Source organism: Megalobrama amblycephala, linkage group LG3 (genome assembly GCF_018812025.1).
Source record: "Megalobrama amblycephala isolate DHTTF-2021 linkage group LG3, ASM1881202v1, whole genome shotgun sequence".
In the NCBI taxonomy this organism is placed as follows: domain Eukaryota; kingdom Metazoa; phylum Chordata; class Actinopteri; order Cypriniformes; family Xenocyprididae; genus Megalobrama; species Megalobrama amblycephala.
Window position 1 is genome coordinate 35,453,860 of NC_063046.1, and position 19,830 is coordinate 35,473,689.

Consider the following 19,830-nt stretch of genomic DNA (forward strand, 5'->3'; position numbering starts at 1 on the left):
TTACTGTATTCACGGAGACAAGAGAGCCGTCGCTATTTTCATTTTTAAACACTTGCAGTCTGTATAATTCATAAACACAACTTCATTCTTTATAAATCTCTCCAACAGTGTAGCATTAGCCCGTTAGCCACGGAGCACAGCCTTAAACTCATTCAGAATCAAATGCAAACATCCAAATAAATACTATACTCACAGGAATCGATGTATGCATGATGAACACTTTGTAAAGATCCATTTTGAGGGTTATATTAGCTGTGTGAACTTTGTGTTTGCTGTTTAAGGCAGTTGAGAGCTCGCAGGAGCGGGAGATTTAAAGGGGCCGCACGCTTAATCGGTGCATATGTAATAATGGCTCAAAATAGGCAGTTAAAAAAATTAATTAAAAAAAATCTATGTTGTATTTTGAGCTGAAACTTCACAGACACGTTCAGGGGACACCTTAGACTTATATTACATCTTTTGAAAAGGCACCTCTAGGGCACCTTTAAAATAAGACCCATTCACACCAAGGATGATAACTATAAATATATACCTAAAAATCACATTAAATATGTACAAGAGAGTGCTTCACTCATACTGATTGGGTTGATTACTGATTTCTGACAGCTGGCTGATATGACATGATGATTAGTCAGATTATTTAAACATTGCCCCTCCCGAATTTTGTTAATAAAACATCATTTGGTGGACCCTCCAGACAAAGACCCTTGGTTTAACATGAGATTATTCTACAAACTGAGGCCCCGTCCACACGGAGACGCATTTCTGTGTATATGCATATAATTTTGTATCGGACTGGCATTTCATCCACATAGATCCGGGGTTTTCGGAAGGTGAAACAGCTATTTTTTCCCAGAGTGGATAAATCTGAAAACGCCGCTTTTGCGTTTTCATGTGGACAGCCTATCTGTATATTTTCTGAAATGATGATGTCATCACCCCATGCGTCGACCCTAGTCAGACGCGCTAACACCACAAAACAACAACAACAACAACAGCAGCAGACTCTAGATGCTTGTCTTCGTGCTGCAGAAGCTACTGAGCCAAAATAAAGCATTATTTCTAAGCGTTACTGTAGTTTGTATTCAGCGCGCAAGGTTTATGCGCATGCTCCAAGTCTTATTCGCTGTTTTAAGTGTATCTCTGTGGCAGAATTACAGCACCACATACTGGTCTGACATGTATACTACATCGTTATGAGTAGTTTCAGTGGTTTCGCGTGTATGCAGATATTTCTTGACACGAGGGGAAAAAAAGATTGGATAGGGTAAGATCTGGCTTCATGTGGACGTAGCCTGAATGTTTGTAAAGATTATCTGTATACTGTAGCCTATGTGAATTAATGTACAAGTAAAGACAATAAATCTACATGTCACAAAAAAGTCAAGAAACACATATTTAAACATAAACTGGATTTAAACATTCATTAATGACTCACCAGTGACAATAACATTAAAGGTCTTGTCAGTGCTGTCGCTGCTCCTGATGCTCCTCAGTTCATAAACTCCAGAGTCTGTGTTTGTGATGTTTGTGATGGTCAGAGATCCAGTCTGGTGATCCAGCTTCAGTCTGTGTCTGAATCTCTCAGTGCCTTCATTACACCGGACATCTGTACAACTATAACTGAGATCTCCACTGATTTCAGCTATGCGAGTTTCATCAAAATACCATTTAATAACTTCTTGTTGGTTTGTTTCAACACCAGTGTGAAAAATGACTGAATCTCTTTCTTTCACTGAAACATCATATATATCCACACCAGACGCACCTGAAGAAGAAACAGAAGTCAAACAAAAATATACAATAGTGCTGTGATTTCCCCCCTCCCTACATATCACAAAGACTTTGAATAAAGAAATAATGAAGGTGTGCTGTGGTATCTGACACCAATGACATCTGTTCCCCAGGTAAGCGACGCACACGGCCATCCATGTGATGTAAAAGAAAACATGATTTATCAGACCAGGCCACCTTCTTCCATTGCTCTGTGGTCCAGTTCTGATGCTCACGTGTCCACTGTTGAAGCTGCAGTTTTGGAGATGCTCTGATCCAGTCATCTAGCCATCACAATTTGACTCTTGTCAAACTCACTCAAATCCTTACGCTTGCCCATTTTCCCTCTGAAAATTAGTTAGCAGCACTGATTATATGTTTCACCTCTTCATATGTTTCTATTAGAAGCTGTTTCTCACGGGTTTTATCCATTTTTGCCTCATTAATTCTGTGATCGATCCTGTGGTCTGTTTAAGAATGCTGTGAATGTGCACTTATCCCAACTATCTAAACCTGGCTTGACAAAGCTGCACGTACTCATCCTGGCTCAGCAAACATGCAATGGACTAAGCTAGGATGCGCTGATTAAACTAGGTCAAGCTGTGCTTTTTCTGTTGTTTTGGCTTTCTTAATTCTTCTTTTGTGCAATACTCCTCGGGCATACACCAATCAGGCATAATATTATGAGCTCTGACAAATGTGAATATCACTGATTATCTCTTCATCACAGCACCTAGTGGGTGGATATATTAGGAAGGAAGTGAACATTTTGTCATTAAAGTTGATTTGTTAGAAGCCAGGATGAGTACGTGCAGCTTTGTCAAGCCAGGTTTAGATAGTTGGGATAAGTGCACATTCACAGCATTCTTAAACAGACCACAGGATCGATCACAGAATCAATGAGGCAAAATGGATAAAACCCGTGAGAAACAGCTTCTAATGGAAACATATGAAGAGGTGAAACATATAATCAGTGCTGCTAACTAATTTTCAGAGGAAGTTGCTAAAGGCGGGTCGATTTGTTGCTAAAAGTTGCTAAATGACGTTGTGATGTCATTGCGTTGTGACGTCATCGCGTAGCCATGACGCAAAACTGCGTTTTTGCGTAGTATACACATACACAGATTTGTTCATAAATAATATATTTCATTTGTAAAAGTAATATAAACATCTTTATGATCAGATATTTGTATTTTTAAATTCAACATTGAATTATTGAACAGTTACACATTTTTGAACAATTACTTTTTATGTTTTCTTATTAACTAGTAAAACGACAGATTTTGAGCAATTCTAGTTTTAAGCAGTGTATTGGTTAGTCGTGTGCTATACTCTTAAGAAAACTCTGTAAAACATAGGGCACAATATGAAGGAATTATCCATATTAATTTTTCACAGGTGTTTTACCTGTGTTTTAAATAACACGTTGCATTTTGTGTTTTAGGGTTACACAGAGCTACTTCTTAAAGAACAAACATTTCAAGAACATTTTGCAGGCTGGTAAGTGACTTGATTGGTGAAAAAAATCTACAAATTAGGTGTAGTGTCTGCTGATATATTTTATGAAAACTGTATGTTAACTGTAGGGAAACTGTTGTTTTTTTTTGTTTTTGTTTTTTTTATTTTAGCTATTTTTGTCTATTTAAAAAAGAACAAACATTTCAAGAACATTTTGCTCATATTAGGTGAATAGTGTCACACTGATTTTAGCATGAACCATGACTGTAACACAATAATCATTATTATTTTTTTCTTTCCAAAGCTCCAAACTGATAGGTGATGACAGCAAGATTCCAAAAACACTGTGGTCTCATAGGCTATACTTTTTTCATGAATGTTCAGTACACTGATCCAGTAAAGTGTAACTAGAAATTGGGAAGATAACCACACAGTTTGTGCTTCCAATGCCAAATAAAATGCATGTACACATGAAAGAGTGACATACATCCTTTATTAAAGGATAGGCTAAATCAAAACAAACTGCAATAATATATGTATTCATCAAACATCTGACAGCAATATGAACAGCAGTCTTCATAATAACAGTAAAAAAAAAAAAAAAAAAAAAAAGTAGCCATAATTAGATGAATGACACTATCTAGTATTTATTGCAGGATAATTAAAATGATGCAACATATTTACAGAAGACCATGGAGTGACTGTAAAACACATTAATTTCTATTAGGATTGACGGAGGAACCAACTGATAAATCACTAGGTTTAATCTTAGCCTGGTTCTAAATCTAAATCTTAAAAAAATCTTAATTTAGCCTGCTTTCATGCAACTGAGTCAGAGCTAAATTCAACCAGGATAACTGGAAAATCCCAGCTTAATCCCTCATCTTGCTTTTGTGCAGTACCCCTCCGGATTCAAAACATATGCAAACAAACGGCAAAACGACAACTCAACATTCTCTCATCAGACAGTCTCATGTTTGAACACGCGACATCCTAATTCAAAATTTTACTCCTTTCCATATATTACAGATGAATATTACCCACAAAAATACTTCATACATTTTTATATTCCAGCGCATTAAGATGATAGCCATGCTTTTCACCCACATATATATTTTAAAAGCAGAATAGTTATTATTACATTCAAGCTACTTTTGACCAGTTTATGCAATGATATATTATGAAATATAGCCTATAAACACATTTTACGCCACTGAAACTGCGTTTCATCTGCATCGTTTTGGTTTAGTTGTTAGTTTTGTGATCGTGTTGCGCAGTTGTCACTAACCCTATAATAATCCTACACCATACAACGCTTATACGGACACAAAGAACGACAACCCCTGTAGAAAGATAACTTCTTACCATTGTCGATGAAAATCAAGATCACCGCGAGCAAATAAAAGAGAAGCGTCATTTCAGATGCTGTGCAACGAGATCTGTCCACTGGTCAGTCCAGTTTTGCCGTCCTATCGCAAAGTCACGTGTCTGAAAATGTTTAGTGATAACATTGTTAGAACATTATCCCCTAAAGTTCTTAAAAAGTTTTTAGAGGGAACTTTCCCATCGGGCGCTGGATGTGGACAAATCAAAATTATAAAATTAAAAATTAAAACTTTTTAAAAATAAAACATATAACATATACATATAAAAATAACAATTAAAACCATATAAAAACAAATAAAAATATAAATATACGATTATATTATAAATATTATATAATAATGTAGCTACATAAATGAACTAAACATTAAAATGGGAAAAAGCTCAAAAGAACAAATAACGGTAACACTTTAAAATAAGGTTCATTAGTTAAACATTAGTTAATGTATTAACTAACACAAACAAACCATAAGCAATGCATTTGTTACTGTAATTGCTAATCTTCGTTAACGTTAGTTAATGAAAATACAGTTGTTCTTTGTTTGTTCATGTTAGTTCACAGTGCATTAACTAATGTTAACAAGATTTTAATAATGTTGAAATTAACATTAAGATAGATAAATAAATGCTGTATAAGTGCAGTTCATTATTAGTTCATGCTAACTATAGTGTAGTTACAAATGTTAGCTAATGAACCTTATTGTAAAGTGTTACCCAAATAACTAATGAATACACAAAAACACCTGGACAGGCCTCAAGGTCACATGACAATCACACACACATTCATCCATTCCACCTGCTGTTTGACTTTACCTGTAAACACAAAGAGAGAGCACAAAACAAATGTCACCTAATAAGGGAACAGAAGCCATAGGGACGATCATAACAGCAGATACTGGTAGTAGTCAAGTGCTATTTTGATGAGTCAATCAGAATCATTGTGTTGTCAAAACATAAGAAAAGCTGGACCAGAGAAACTCAGGATAGTAAGTCATAATAAAGATGTAAATGAGAGCAAGTCAAAGAGTAAACATTGACTCTCTCAGGCACCATCAAAACAATGAGAGTGATTTGCTCATATCAGCTCAGGGGTGCGTTTCCCAAAGCGAACTATGGTCGCAAGTTCCGTCGTTATAGAGTTCAAGAACGACCATTTGGCAGGCTTTCGGGAAACTCACCCCAGCCTGGTTATAGCAAGAATTCAGGGTGTGGCCAGTGTGGCTGACACATTACATGGGAAAAGCAATTCAGATTTGGTTACAGATGTGCAAGACAAAATTCACTCTCACAACCACCTATAAAAAGCATTGTTTGCAAATTTTAAGCTGAGGCAGGCGCAATGTGGGAAAGGTGCGTTAGCAAAACCTCATACTTCAAGTCAGTCCAGAAAAGAAGCATTGAGAATTGGTACTCTGCACAGGCTACACCTTGTAAATGACTGCAGCAGGAAAGAGAAATAACAAAAAGATGGGATCTAAAACAGAGAGAGTACTTCAGTGAACAGTGATACTACTGATTCAGAAGAAGAAATGACAGCCAGATGTGTGGAAGTTATGTAAGAGTTTAGACCAAGCATTTGTGTAGATTGACAGGAAAGAGAAGAAATTGTTATTTATTATTTTTGTTTTGTTTTTGCACACAAAAAGTATTCTCGTCACTTAAAATAAACATAAAATTAAGGTTGAACCACTGCACATAGACTATTTTAACAATGTCTTTACTGCTTTTCCTTGAAAGTGGTAATTATGTTGTTTTCTCTTGGGGATCAGAAAATACTTTCTTCAAAATATCTTAATTTGTGTTCTGAAGATAAATGAAGGTCTTATAGGATGTGAAATGACATGAGGGTAAGTGACAGAAATTTCATTTTTGGGTGAACTAACCCTTTAAAACCAAACCCCACCTGAACCTGAAATCCCTCACTGTGAAGGTGTACCTGTACTTCTTGCTATCATAAGCCAAGACAGCTTTATAAGACCTTCACTGCTCGTAACTGCTGTTCTAAGCATTTAAAAAAAACAACTCCCTCAGAGTTAAATATTGTATGATGTAGTGTTTTAGTTGAAAGTGACCTACTCTTGAAAAGGAAATTCCAAAAGGAAAAGCGTAACTAGGCTTGGAGATCATATCAAATCATAAACAAATCAGCAGCTGCTTTCCATTTTGAATGATCAATTGTGCTGAACACTTTCTTTATTCCAGGCAGCTCATGCTGAAAATATTTGCATAGAGCATGCTCAGGTAAGATGACATAAAATTAGAACAGCCTTCTGTCTCGATTATTCGCTCACTTTCATCACTTGCACTTTTCTTGTGCGCTGACTTGTTTGATCAACAGAACAGGCAATCAGCATTTTCTTTCTTACTGATGGCCAGACACTGATTCAACATGTTAAATTGGCTGAACTGCTGCTGCAAAAAAAAAAAAAAAACAGCATGACAGACACATATCCTTGGCCAACATCACAGCCCTAAAAATGTCTTAATGGATTTGAATGCATTGTTTTATTAAAACACAGCAGAGAGCCAACTGACTGACATTGCCTCCTTCATTTACTGCTTAGGCTGTGTCCACAAAATAATTTTTCCCCAAGGTTAGTATTTGCACGATGTATCTAGAGCGATAGCACGATGTGATAAGGGTCTAGCAACAAGCAGTTTGACCGTCCACACCGACTGCAAGACGCGACAAGGTAACTCGACTGCAAGGTAACTCGACAAAATCACTAAAAAACTACAGACAATCAAGAGCATGTGGGCAGGCTTTTTCTGCAAACCCTACACTTGCAACAAATGGCTAAGTACATAATTTCATTAATATTACACCACTTAAACATGATTAAAGGAGATAAAATGCCCTTTTTCACAAGATGTAATAAAAGTCTCTGGTGTCCCCAGAATGTGTCTGTGAAGTTTCAGCTCAAAATCCCCCACGGATCATTTATAATAGCTTGGCAAATTTGCTCCTATTAGGATGTGAGCAAAAAAACACAGTTTTTGTGTGTGTCCCTTTAAATGCAAATGAGCTGCTGCTCCCGGCCCACTTTCCAGAAGAGGGCGGAGCTTTAACAGCTCATGCTTCGGTTGCTCAACAACAACAAAGCTGGAGAATCTCACGCAGCCAAAATGAGGATTTTCAGTAACGGTGTTCAGCCTTACATTGTTCAAACCGGAGTCGACACTGATGGAGAGACTCAGGAAGAAGTTACAACTTTTAGAAAGAAACTGGACGTTTCTGAATTCTAAATTCATGTAGTTTCTGTGGAGTTAATGTAGTTCATGTGCCGTCATGTTAATCTTTTTTGTAAAACCCTTATGGACGCCCACTATACACTGTGTACCTGTTTTTGCCAACCGAGCCATACACACCAGGCTAATGTTATTGATTGCTATCAAATGCTGTGAATGGCGTAATATTTTTTCTAAAATATTGCTCTGACAGAAATGCTCCTTTTTAGCAATCGAGTTTTCCAGGGTCAACTTGCAGGCTATCCAAGCTAACAAGACTCTAAATAGTGTTCTGGGGTGGTAATATTACAATAAGATCCCTTTCCTACAACACAAGAGGAGCAAAATCTAAGCGGCTTGTATTATTTAAAAGGGACATATTATGCAAAATTCACTTTTGCATGGTGTTTGGATATGAATGTGTGTTGGCAGTGTGTGTACACAACCACCCTATAGTGATAAAAATCCAACCACTCCTTTTTTTTAATCCCCATAAATCATAAGCAGTGTCTCTGAACAAGCCGTTTGCAGGTTCAAGAATGTTGACAGACACTGCCGTTTTAACATAGAACTGCCCTGAGTGAGTTCACAGCGAGTTGTACACAGTCCGCCATTGCTGCACTTGACGAGAACGTCTCCCAAGAGTTTTAGGTGTTCTGTAGTTGGATGGATTAATCCACATAGCTCTCTCCATTTACTCCTATAATCTGAGCCGCTGAAGATGAGGTAGGATTCATTTTGTCTCCTAAGAAAATGCTCCCTCAACTCTACCGAAATTCATTTATGTCGGTGCAAATTATTTAACACCGGATTGCTTTGTGAACGAATGTCAATACAAAGGGAAAATACAATACAAAAGGATAGATTAGTGCAAACTATTCGTGATCCAGCTTTACAGCCTCCAGAGTGATACTTGGATAATGCAGTAATGAAGGTGAGAGCACTTTATTACAGTTCATCAGAGTTGATTTACAGATTTAATGTTTACCACCCAAAAAGGCTTAAGGTCTTGATATATTTGTTTACTGTTAGTTGTAACGAGTGTTTCTGTGTACTTCACCATGCATGTTGATGATAATGCAAGGGAAAGGGAGAGAAGAGTTTATGGATAATATTTTAATGCACATGTGATGGAATTTTTGAACTAACTAATAATGAACTATAATGAACTAACATTTCTTTTCTTCTACAGGTCTAATGATAATAATCTAACTTAGAAATAGAGAAACAGTCACTAGGACTGAGTGTTGTGATTCAGAAACATTCTGCTGTGCTGGCTAGACAGCATCCTTCTGGGGATAAAAAATAGTCTTTGAGAGGTTGTTTTGACCTATTGAGTAATCTGAACTATTAACCCAGTGATATTTTTTGATGATTCTGTGATTCATTTGTTCTAATCTAAATTTACTCCGGCAGTAAGCGGGACAGAGGAACTGAGATGTTTTTTCTTAAATCTAAAACAATCATATTGAGACTGATGATAATGAGTAATAGATCATGCCATACTGACTGCGAAGTGTACCTGAAATCCTATAAAACCTGTTGTATTCCTTTGTTCGGAGAGAGATTCTCTGGAATGATGAGAACTCTCCCGGCCGTGATTAAAGCATATTCTGAGGCATAGACTGGAGTCTGTCTGGTTTTTAGGCTGCAGCAAACAACTAAGCACTAGAGAACTCTTTCCATACTATAGTGATAGTGTTTAGTGGTGAGGAGCACTAAAGAGCTTATTATCAGGTGATAGTGCCGGTGGGGAGCACTAAAGAGCTTAGTATCAGGTGATAGGCCCCCAAAACAGGCCGAGATGTCGGCCGACTCGAACAGGTACTGAAGTACGCTCAGTAGAGTATAAATTTATTGTTTTATGGTGTCAGGGACACCCAGGTTTATTGGTTGATGGTGTCAGGGACACCCAGGTTTAACTAAGTCAGGTGCGTAGGGAAAAATCTACCACACACACTTGCACTGTGTTTTAAGCTTTTACAGTGATTATCTAGAGTGAAAATGGACGCTTCATCTTTTGTGTGAAGTACAATAAACTTTATAAAACTTATTTGTAAACAGGCTTGTACTAATACAGTGGATAAAAACAAGACAACAATATAAGTTATAACCGTAATTGAACTAAACTATACCTGTTCTATTCTCCATGCAGCATATTCGCAGTTTCTGACATTATAGTTCGTCCTGACTGACTCCTGACACTGGAGAATCAGTTCTTGAAGCTCCGCCTTCTTAGGCCGAGTACAGCAGCTCATTTGCATTTAAAGGGCCCACACTGAAATGGCACGTTTTTGCTAAACTCCAAAAAGTGGCAATTTTAATATGCTATAAAAAATAATCTGTGGAGCTAAAACTTCACATACACACTCTGGGGACATCAGAGACTTATTTTACATCTTGTAAAAGGGGGCATAATAGTTCCCCTTTAACATGCTGGCAGAGAAAGGCTTGCCAAAACAAAGTTACTGGGTTGTCCTTTTTCACGTTTTCTGGGTTGGTAGATGCACCGGGGACCCGATTATAGCACTTAAACATGGAAAAAGGTCAGATTTTCAAGATATGTCTCCTTTAAAATGGGAACACACGGTATTCAGACTCACATCAGACACTTTTAACATTATATAAAGCACATAAACAGTACCTGAGATTAGCATTGCCATACTTTGTGTTGTTGTTCCAGCCGTGATGTCTAACGTCTCACCGACTAACCACTACATCCTGTTTGTACAACAATTCGTCAACCCAGTGGTGAACTGAATTGAAATTTTGAAACGTTTCGAAACACTTATGACGTAATGAAGCCTCGTTTACTGAAATCATGTGACTTTGGCAGTTTGATTAACGCTCCGAACCACTGATTCAAAACAGATACTTCAAAGCTTCATGAAGCTTCATTTCGAAATCGCCCATCACTAGATGTTGTTGAATAAAATCATTATTTTGTTTTTTTGGCGCACAAAAAGTATTCTTGTCGCTTTATAACATTAAGGTTGAACCACTGTAGTCACATGAACTGTTTTAAATATGTCTTTCTGGGCATTGAAAGTGTAAATTAACGATGGAATCCTCACTGAGCCACCAGATTTTATTAAAAATATCTTAATTTGTGTTCAGAAGATGAACGAAGGTCTTACGGGTGTGGAACGACATGAGGGTGAGTAATTTATGACAGAATTTTCATTTTTGGGTGAACTAACCCTTTAAGAGTCTAGTTTAACCTCTGACAATGATTTGGCTGTTTTTTGTATTGATTCAGTGTTTTTTATTTGACTGTAAAGCTGTTTTGTGAAGGCATCAAGTGTGAGAATCATTAAAAGCAGGACAGGAAGAAGCCCCTTCACCTAGAAAATAAACACACGTGCACTGACTACACACTTTTCATCTCTGAAAAAAAACCAACCACTGGCAGGTTTCAGTTTGACTCAGAAAGGCTGTGAGATGGCAGACAGTTTTACCTTTTTCAGATGTTTCACACTGAATAAAATGTTTCACATGATTGCTCTGTTCTGTTTGTGCTCGTGGCGTCTGATCGGTAAGTTCTAAATATATGTTGTTGTTGTTGTTGTTTTTTTTGTTTTTTGTTTGCTTAATATCAGTAATATTCACAGATGGTAAAAGTCATGGAAAAAAATGGAAATTGTCTAGCACATAAACTTGATATGATCTTGATAAATGTTGATTTGACTTATGATTCATTTAATTGACTTGATGGAATTCAAAAGCAATTCTTGCAAATTCAGAATAATTCAGTATAATTTTTAGATTTAAATAAAATGCATTTAAATGATATTTTAATACATTCTCTAATGTGTTTTGAGCTAGAAAAGAAAAAAAACCAACTTGCACTGTTACTGCACCACAAGGCCACATGGCTGCACTTTATTTTACAGTCTTGTTCCTCATGTACTCAATATAGTCAATCACTATAACCAGGTTAATGTCTAAGTACTAACCTTGAACCTACCTCTAAACCTAACCTTAAACCTTGTAAGTTACCTTATACTAACCAATACTTTTTTAGATAAATTCACCTTAAGGACACATAAAATAAATCGCAACCATTAAATGGGCATCATAAACACTTTGACTAAGAACTTTACAATAAGCAATTTCACATAACAGATATTTACCTATAGACCACAAAACAAAATAACTAAATTTAAATAATCAAAACACGCAGGTCAAATGTTTACATGCATTTGATTCTTTGATTCTTATGCATTTCTGCTGTTAGCCAGGATGAAAAGCTACAGACATTCACTGATGCTCAAGGCAACACATAACAGTAAGAGCCAAAGGGGTGTAAAACTTTTGAACAGGGTGAATTGGTGGAAACTTATTTTGTTTTAAGATCTTATTTTTAGCATTGCCCTTTAGAAGCTACATAAGACACTTACATGTTTCAAGACAATATAAGAACGATTTACCCTGATCATCCTGTGCAAAAGTTTCCACGCCCTGACCCTCAAAGCATCATGTTGCCTTCTTGAGCATCAGTGAATGTTCGCACCTTCTGTGAGAGCTGTATATCATAGTTTTCCTCAGGTTAAAAAGATAACTCCCAAAATCATGCATTCAATGTTGGGATGGGTTTAAAAATGCAGGTGATGTTGGAAATTAAAAGGAATGTGCTGGACCTTGAGGATTCTGAAGAAAAGTGGGCAGTTTAACTTATTCAAACAACTTATTCAGTGCAGCACTAAATAAAAAACTAGTGCTGTCAAAATTTGTGCACAGAGCATTTTAATATGAACTAATTTTTCAGTTTAATCACGTTAAAATATTTAACACAGCATTCGTTTTTCTGTCATAATTTAATGTTGCATTATATGATCACGCTCTTATTCATGCAAAGCTTTTAAACCTTTCAAGCACCACAAGACAAACAAGAACACGCAGTCTGTCAATTTCGTGTCTGTGTGACACACACGTCAGTATCGAGTTCTCTTTCGCACTTGAACAAACACACAGAATTGTGACAGAATGTCTGTTTTGTTGAGTATCCTGATAAGAGCTTAAAAAACTCTTAAAAGAGTTCAATAACATCCTAAAAGAGTTAAATAACATCTTGAATAAACTTACAGTTATAAACCAGTTGCTGTGATATCTGTCATCAATGTTAATCAAACTAAATAAATTGTAGCTTTAAATTAGGATTAATCTATATTTCATTTATAATTTATGCAGTGAAGTAACTTTATTCAATTTCTGTATATTTATACCTGTTAGACAGGGAAGGGCACAGGTAAATATGCCATTTATTATAATGAGTTCATTTAAATTAAGTTTTTTTTTAAAGACTAATACATGTTTAAACTGATAGCTTTGTTATACTGTAATGTTGAATGTCTATAATTAATGTTTAAAAAAATAATTTTCATAGAGACATCAGTAGTTGTATTAGTATCAGTGATACTGGCCTTCATTAATAAAACGAACATTTAAAATATACTGCCTTTAAGTTGTTTCTACATTCATTTGGAGAGTAACTGTGAAAGTATTACAATATAAAAATATTTTTAAAAACTCCAATGTTTTAATTGTGATTAATTACAGAAAAAAATGTGATTAATTAGATTTTTTTTTTGACGATTGAATTTTTGATGAACATATCAATTTATAATTCATTAGAAAAATTATACACTATTTTTCATTTCATTTATTTCCATGATTTTTCATGACCTGGAAATCCATCCATCTAAAGTCCTGTGAATTTCCAGGTTTTTCTTCAGTGTATCAATGGCTTGAGCTTGACTAGAGCTGTGCAATATAATGGTTTTAATGATGCATTGTGATGTGCATGATGTGAATTACATTTACATTTATTCATTTGGCAGACGCTTTTATCCAAAGCGACTTACAAGTGAAGGAATACAACAAGCGAGTCGTCATGACGAGGCAAATAGACACAAGAAATGCTCACAATACAAGTTTTAGGCAGTGCTAAGAGTATCATAAGCTACAACAGATTTTTTTTGGGGGGGGGGGGGGGGGGGGGGGGGGGTTATTTCATTTAATAACTCTGTTTAAGATTAATGCAGAATTATTCTGCATTGATGCATAAAAACAAAAGAATCGGTTGTTAAAAAATTATGTATGTATGTAGGCTAAATAAAGAACTCTCATTATATATTAAGTTGCGTAGGCCCATGTCTATCGGAAACAAAGCATGTGGGTCTGATGTTTCAGTTTCGGTTTAGTTCTTTCTTTTATAAAAAAGAACATGCATGAATGTGAAAATAGAGCGTGGGACCTGCTTGATCTTAAACATAGTGATTAAATTAAATAAACCATGAAAAAGATCTCACTCGTGCTGACACAGAAAGATGCCTCTCAACTGCTTCTCTGAACAGATCTTAAAAAGAAACATTCTTAGTGAGCAGAGTATTTTAATATGAACATTAATAGATATGAAATCAGATATTAGGTTCTATAAGAGGTTTTTTTTTTTTTCTCCAAAGAAACGTTTTGCACTATAAAAAACTTTTTGTGCAATGAAAAGTGGATCTTAAAGGTTTTTCAAAGAACTATAGATACCAATAACCTAAAATACAAATAATAGATACCAATAACTTTAAAAGTGTGTCTTGGCATGTATTCACACAAACATAATCTGTTATGTCTTAAGTGAACAGTTAGGTAAAATCATCTAAGATTTACTAAACAGGGTAAATTAGCGTGACATTGCTATAATCCCATAAAAGCGCTGATGGGAGTGGAAAGTTACTGAAAATAAACACATTAAAGAACACAGATGCAGCCAGATCATTTCCATAATGACTAATGCAAGCAGCGCAAATTAGTGTCTGGTTTAAGACATGCTATTTTGGGTGTCAGATAATGGCTCAAATACCAGTAAATTGACTAGCGCAAACCTTAGTAAATCACATTCAAGTCCCCATGAAATCAAAATTTAAGTTTTTTAGCTTTTAGTATGAATATGTTAGCCTTAAGGTTATGAATAAGCTGGTGTGTTCCAAAACAATGACAAAATTCACATTTAGGACATATAAGCATTCAAAATTTACAGTCTCTCTCTTCCGCTAAAATGGATCACAGATTTTCATGACATCACTGGGGACTTTAGCTTCTCATCAAATCTTCTGTCCAATCACATGCTCTCTAGAATCTGAAGTCCCGCCCCCTCCTACACTATAAACAAACACAGAAACTGCAGCTGAAATTGGTCATTTGTTCACACATTTATTAGTTTCTATATGGTGAATGCACATAGAAACGATTCAGAATGTGTAAATATGTTTTACATTGACGCAAATTAAGCACAAAGTGGATCATATGTGTGAGTCGGTACAGACCAAACAGTGCTATATTTTAAAGCAATATGAAGCAGATTTGGAGTAGAAACAGGTAAAGAGATTATGAGGAAAATGAGGTTTTATGAGCTCAAGGGCTCTGCGAGCTGTGATCTAGGAGAAACACTATAAACAGAGGAGCTTCTAGATATATCCCCCCCCGTCTTCCTGTTTCATTGGAAATAACATAAACACAGTCAATAAAGCTGCACGTTCCAGGGCACTTCAGTGAAAGTGATGTGACGCGTGGCCAAGTATGGTAACCCATACTCTGAATGTGTACGGCTCTTAATGTACTGTAATAAACCTGTTGCCATATGTGTCATTAATGTTAATCAAACAATAAAAGAATTGCTGCTCTTGACTGAACTACTTTTGTAGCTTTAAAAATAATCAATTTAATTGTAATGAACACACTATGCAGTGACACTGTTTGTTATTTGCATCTTTTTTCTTATTTTTAATAACAAAGATAATTTAAAAAAAGAGCTATATTGTGATTATTAATATAGTAATTATTATTAATATAATAATTGGAGGAAAAGATGCATCATGATACTTAGAGAATTGTTTCATAATCGAATCGTTCATCATAATCTAAATGAATCGTGAGGCAAGTGAAGATTCACACAATTATGTGCACAATAATGAGACAGCTGTCATTTGCTCATGTGATAGTCCTAAACACCAGCAAAAGTCATTTAGATTCATTAGTCAAAAAGATCTACCAATCTAAACCAGTGGTGTTCTGAAATGACCTTGCAAACAATGACCTCACAGTTTATTTTAATTTTTATAAATCAAATGTAAATTCATGTCCATTACTTGATGTCACATTTTCCTCATTAAATTAACATTACTTTACATCAAAAAAGAAAACAAATACAACTAGATTTTTTATTTTTGGCAATTAATAAGTCATTTTAAGATGACTTATTAAATGCCAAGACCTTCTATATTGTTTTATTTTTGTAATATAGATTATTTTCTCATCCTAATTTTTTGAGGAGGCACTGCCTCCCTTGCCTCCTCGGAGGAAACGCCCCTGATCTAAACATCCCATATTTAAGAATATGAAGGTGTTGAAAGTATGCAGGTGAATTCACATTTTCATTTTGTTACTGACTTTGTTGCATTATACATTAACTTGTGCTCTAAATAGCAGATAACTTTAAAACACCATTAATAACATGCATGATATCTCACCTTTTTTCTTTTGCTTTTGTGTTTCTGTGACTGTTCTGAATGGTTTTCAATTGCCATTAGTTGCAAACTTACAGATGATTTCAGGTTTTGTAAACCTTCAGAAGTCTCAGTCTGTTCAAAATGTGTTTGTTCATCCAGGTGTGTTTGGTGATTCAGTGTCAGTGATGGAGGGAGATTCTGTCACTTTATACACTGAATCTTTACTGAAATACATGAAGGCGACGACATATTGTGGAAATATTGGAGCTGAAAACTCTCTCATAGCTAAAATGAAGAAAAAGAACCAAACCTTCAACACATATAACGGTACTGATGGGAGATTCAGAGACAGACTGAAGCTGGACGATCAAACTGGATCTCTGACCATCACAAACACCAGAACTGAACATGCTGGAGTTTATCAAACTAGAGATAATTGGAGTGAAAAAATCATCAAAAACATTCAGTGTTTCTGTCTATGGTGAGTAGAGATCATTTGTCCAAACGTTCACATATTCTTTTTTTTTTTTTTTTAATCATTCTGTCGTTTGAAATGATAGAAACACTTGCTGACTGTCACTCACTCAACACACTCAACTGGAAAAAAGATTGTCCAGATTTAAAATTATTTCTGTTTATTCTGATGTTTTCCAGCTCGTCTGTCTGTTCCTGTCATCAGCAGTAACTCTTCACAATGTTCTTCATCATCATCATCAAATTGTTCATTGGTGTGTTCAGCTGTGAATGTGAGTCATGTGACTCTCTCCTGGTACAAAGGAAACAGTTTATTGTCCAGCATCAGTGTGTCTGATCTCAGCATCAGTCTCTCTCTACCTCTGGAGGTGGAATATCAGGATAAAAACACCTACAGCTGTGTGCTGAACAATTCATACACCAACCAGACTCAACATCTGGACATCACTCACCTCTGTCACACATGTGCAGGTACGAACAGAGCTGATATATGTGATTTTGTATCCATTCACTTACATTAATGACTGTCTCTCTTTTACTCCAGTCTCAGTGTCTCTGATAGTGTTGATCTCTGCTGCTGCTGCTGGATTTCTGTTGATTATATTTGCAGTCGGAATCTGGTGCATCTGCAGGAAACGTAAAAAATTAGGTCAATTTTAAGATCATAATTTCTTAAAATAGTTATCTTTTATAATGCACAAATTTCAATATAAGAATTAAAAAACTGTTGTTTTAATATATGTGTGTTATATAGATGTTAATGCAGACCAGACCCATGAGAAAGACAAAACTGATTCAGCATTGTGTAAACCAACAAAACGAAAGAAGGTAAGATAATTTATGACTGTGTTGTAGTCAGTCAGTGTGACTGAAGTTTGCAGCATCAGACAGTCAGTGAACAGACGTGGATGGCCACGTTGATGATGACCTGACCTGACCCATGAAATATTGACGAATGTAGAATGTAGAAAGGCCGCGGATAGAGCAAAACAAAACACCCGTCACAAAAAAGTCTAAAATGAGAATTTTTAAAGGGAAATGTTTATAGTTTATAAAGTTTTAAATATGGATATAAAACCCATCACTTCTTTACGCCTTTATTCACCCCTTAGAGCTGTATGGATTACATTCATGATGGATGGATGCACTTTTTTGGGCTTCAAAATCTCAAGCCCCTTTATAAAGCTTGGAAGAGCCAGGATATTTTGATGAAAGATACTCATATCTTCTTGGATGGCCTGATAGGAAGTAAATCATGGGATAATTTTCATTTTTGGATGAACTGAACACTTTAAAGTTCACCTAAAATGAAAATTCTGTCATCATTTACTCATCCTCAAACCTGAGTTTCTTTCTTCTGAAGAACACAAAAGAAGATATATTGAAGAATGTTGATAAGAAGTTTCTGGTCCCCATTGACTTCCATAGTATTTTTTCATATGAATAAGATTCTCATAGATCAGCAGCAGTTCTAGCTTCACTAGCTACAAGTGGCTGATTGTCAGTGACAAAGTGACTGTACATCATTCATTTGAATAAGCCAACGAATTTCGCTGATATGGGACAGTGATCATTGACAATGCATCATGTGATCAGTCTAATGCAAATGGAAAATATACAGCCTATCCTCCAGATAAAAATATATACATCAATTTGACGACAGAGATCATTAAACAATACTTAAGCTACAATCAATTAAAATGTTCAAATCTTAAAAACTATAACCTGTCAAAGAAATTATTTTACAGAAACTTTAATAAGGTCTTGTAAAGCATGCATATTAACTCTGAGTGATTTTGAAGCTAAATTCTGTTATTATAATTTTAAAACTGTTTTTTAACTGTTGCTCTTGATTGACTGTATATTTTTCCTTGCAGAAATCAAAGGAGCCTGTGTATGAAAATTTCAACTCAAAACGATGTTTTTCTTCCTGACTGTATCTAATGGTTTTTTTGTTTTTTTTTTTTGTTTTTTTTGTCTTTTGCAACTCTCATAAGTTGATATTGTTGTATCTGAAATTGTGTTGCTCTGTATTAATTTAATTTAGTGCCGTATAATTTCACAAGTGCCGTAGCATCCAGAAATTCAACTAAATATTTGTATCTTAACACGCATGGAAATTTACTAACTTTATTAAATATTGATCCCACCCTTCCTGTTTAAAAAGTAAACTGAACATCAATGCACAGTTGTTCACAGTAACTCACATGTTCTGCTGGATATTTTGGCAAATTCAACACATCATCGCCCTCTAGTGTCCAAGGCAGAAACTCACATCTCTCTCATAATAGCTCTAATTTTACTCGACACAGTGCGCTATAAATAGATGCTGCAGTTCACACTGGGGAAGAACTGAAGAACCCAATATAAGAAATTAGTAATTAGTTCATGGTGCTTCAACACTTTTGCAAATCATTCGTTTCGTTATGAATTCCAATGGTGCACCGCTAGGGGGCGACGATCACTGTGTGAACGCACGAACTAGTCTTGTGTGTTTGATTTTTACCTTCTCGGATCAGTTTTTATACATTTGTACTCATTCAATAACACATTTGTTTAATAAAATGAAAGCTGTAGTTAAAAGTCCTTATTGGACTGATTAGCTCTTCATAAAACAAACAAAATAAGCCCGGAAATTTAGCCTAATAAAATAGGCCTATCACAAATTATAAAGACACTTCATATTTAATGGTACTACACTTTAAAAAATGCTGGGTTAAAAACAACCCAAGTTGGGTTGAAAATGGACAAACCCAGCGGTTGGGTTAAATGTTTGCCCAACCTGCTGGGTAGTTTTATTTAAACCAACTATTATTTAAAAATTGCTATATGGCTAGCTTAAAATGAACCCAAAATAGTTGGGTAATTAAAAACCAGATGCAATTAGAGGCAACAATAATAGACAAAAGGTGAATGTTTATTAATAAGCTTTAATATTTTATTAATATAAATTTAATAGTTTAATAGTTTATTAATATAAATTTATTAATAAGCAATTTAATAAATGTTTATT

The 19,830-nt window shown here is 35.4% G+C and overlaps 1 long non-coding RNA gene across 1 annotated transcript; it reads left to right on the forward strand.

Annotated features, from left to right (window-relative positions):
- Positions 1 to 17,238: 17,238 nt before the first annotated feature.
- On the forward strand, positions 17,239 to 19,514 carry LOC125264150. The gene is made up of 4 exons (XR_007184001.1): positions 17,239 to 17,288; positions 17,362 to 17,466; positions 17,572 to 17,645; positions 18,695 to 19,514. It is a non-coding gene; the product is annotated as an uncharacterized LOC125264150 (long non-coding RNA).
- The last annotated feature ends 316 nt before the right edge of the window (positions 19,515 to 19,830 follow it).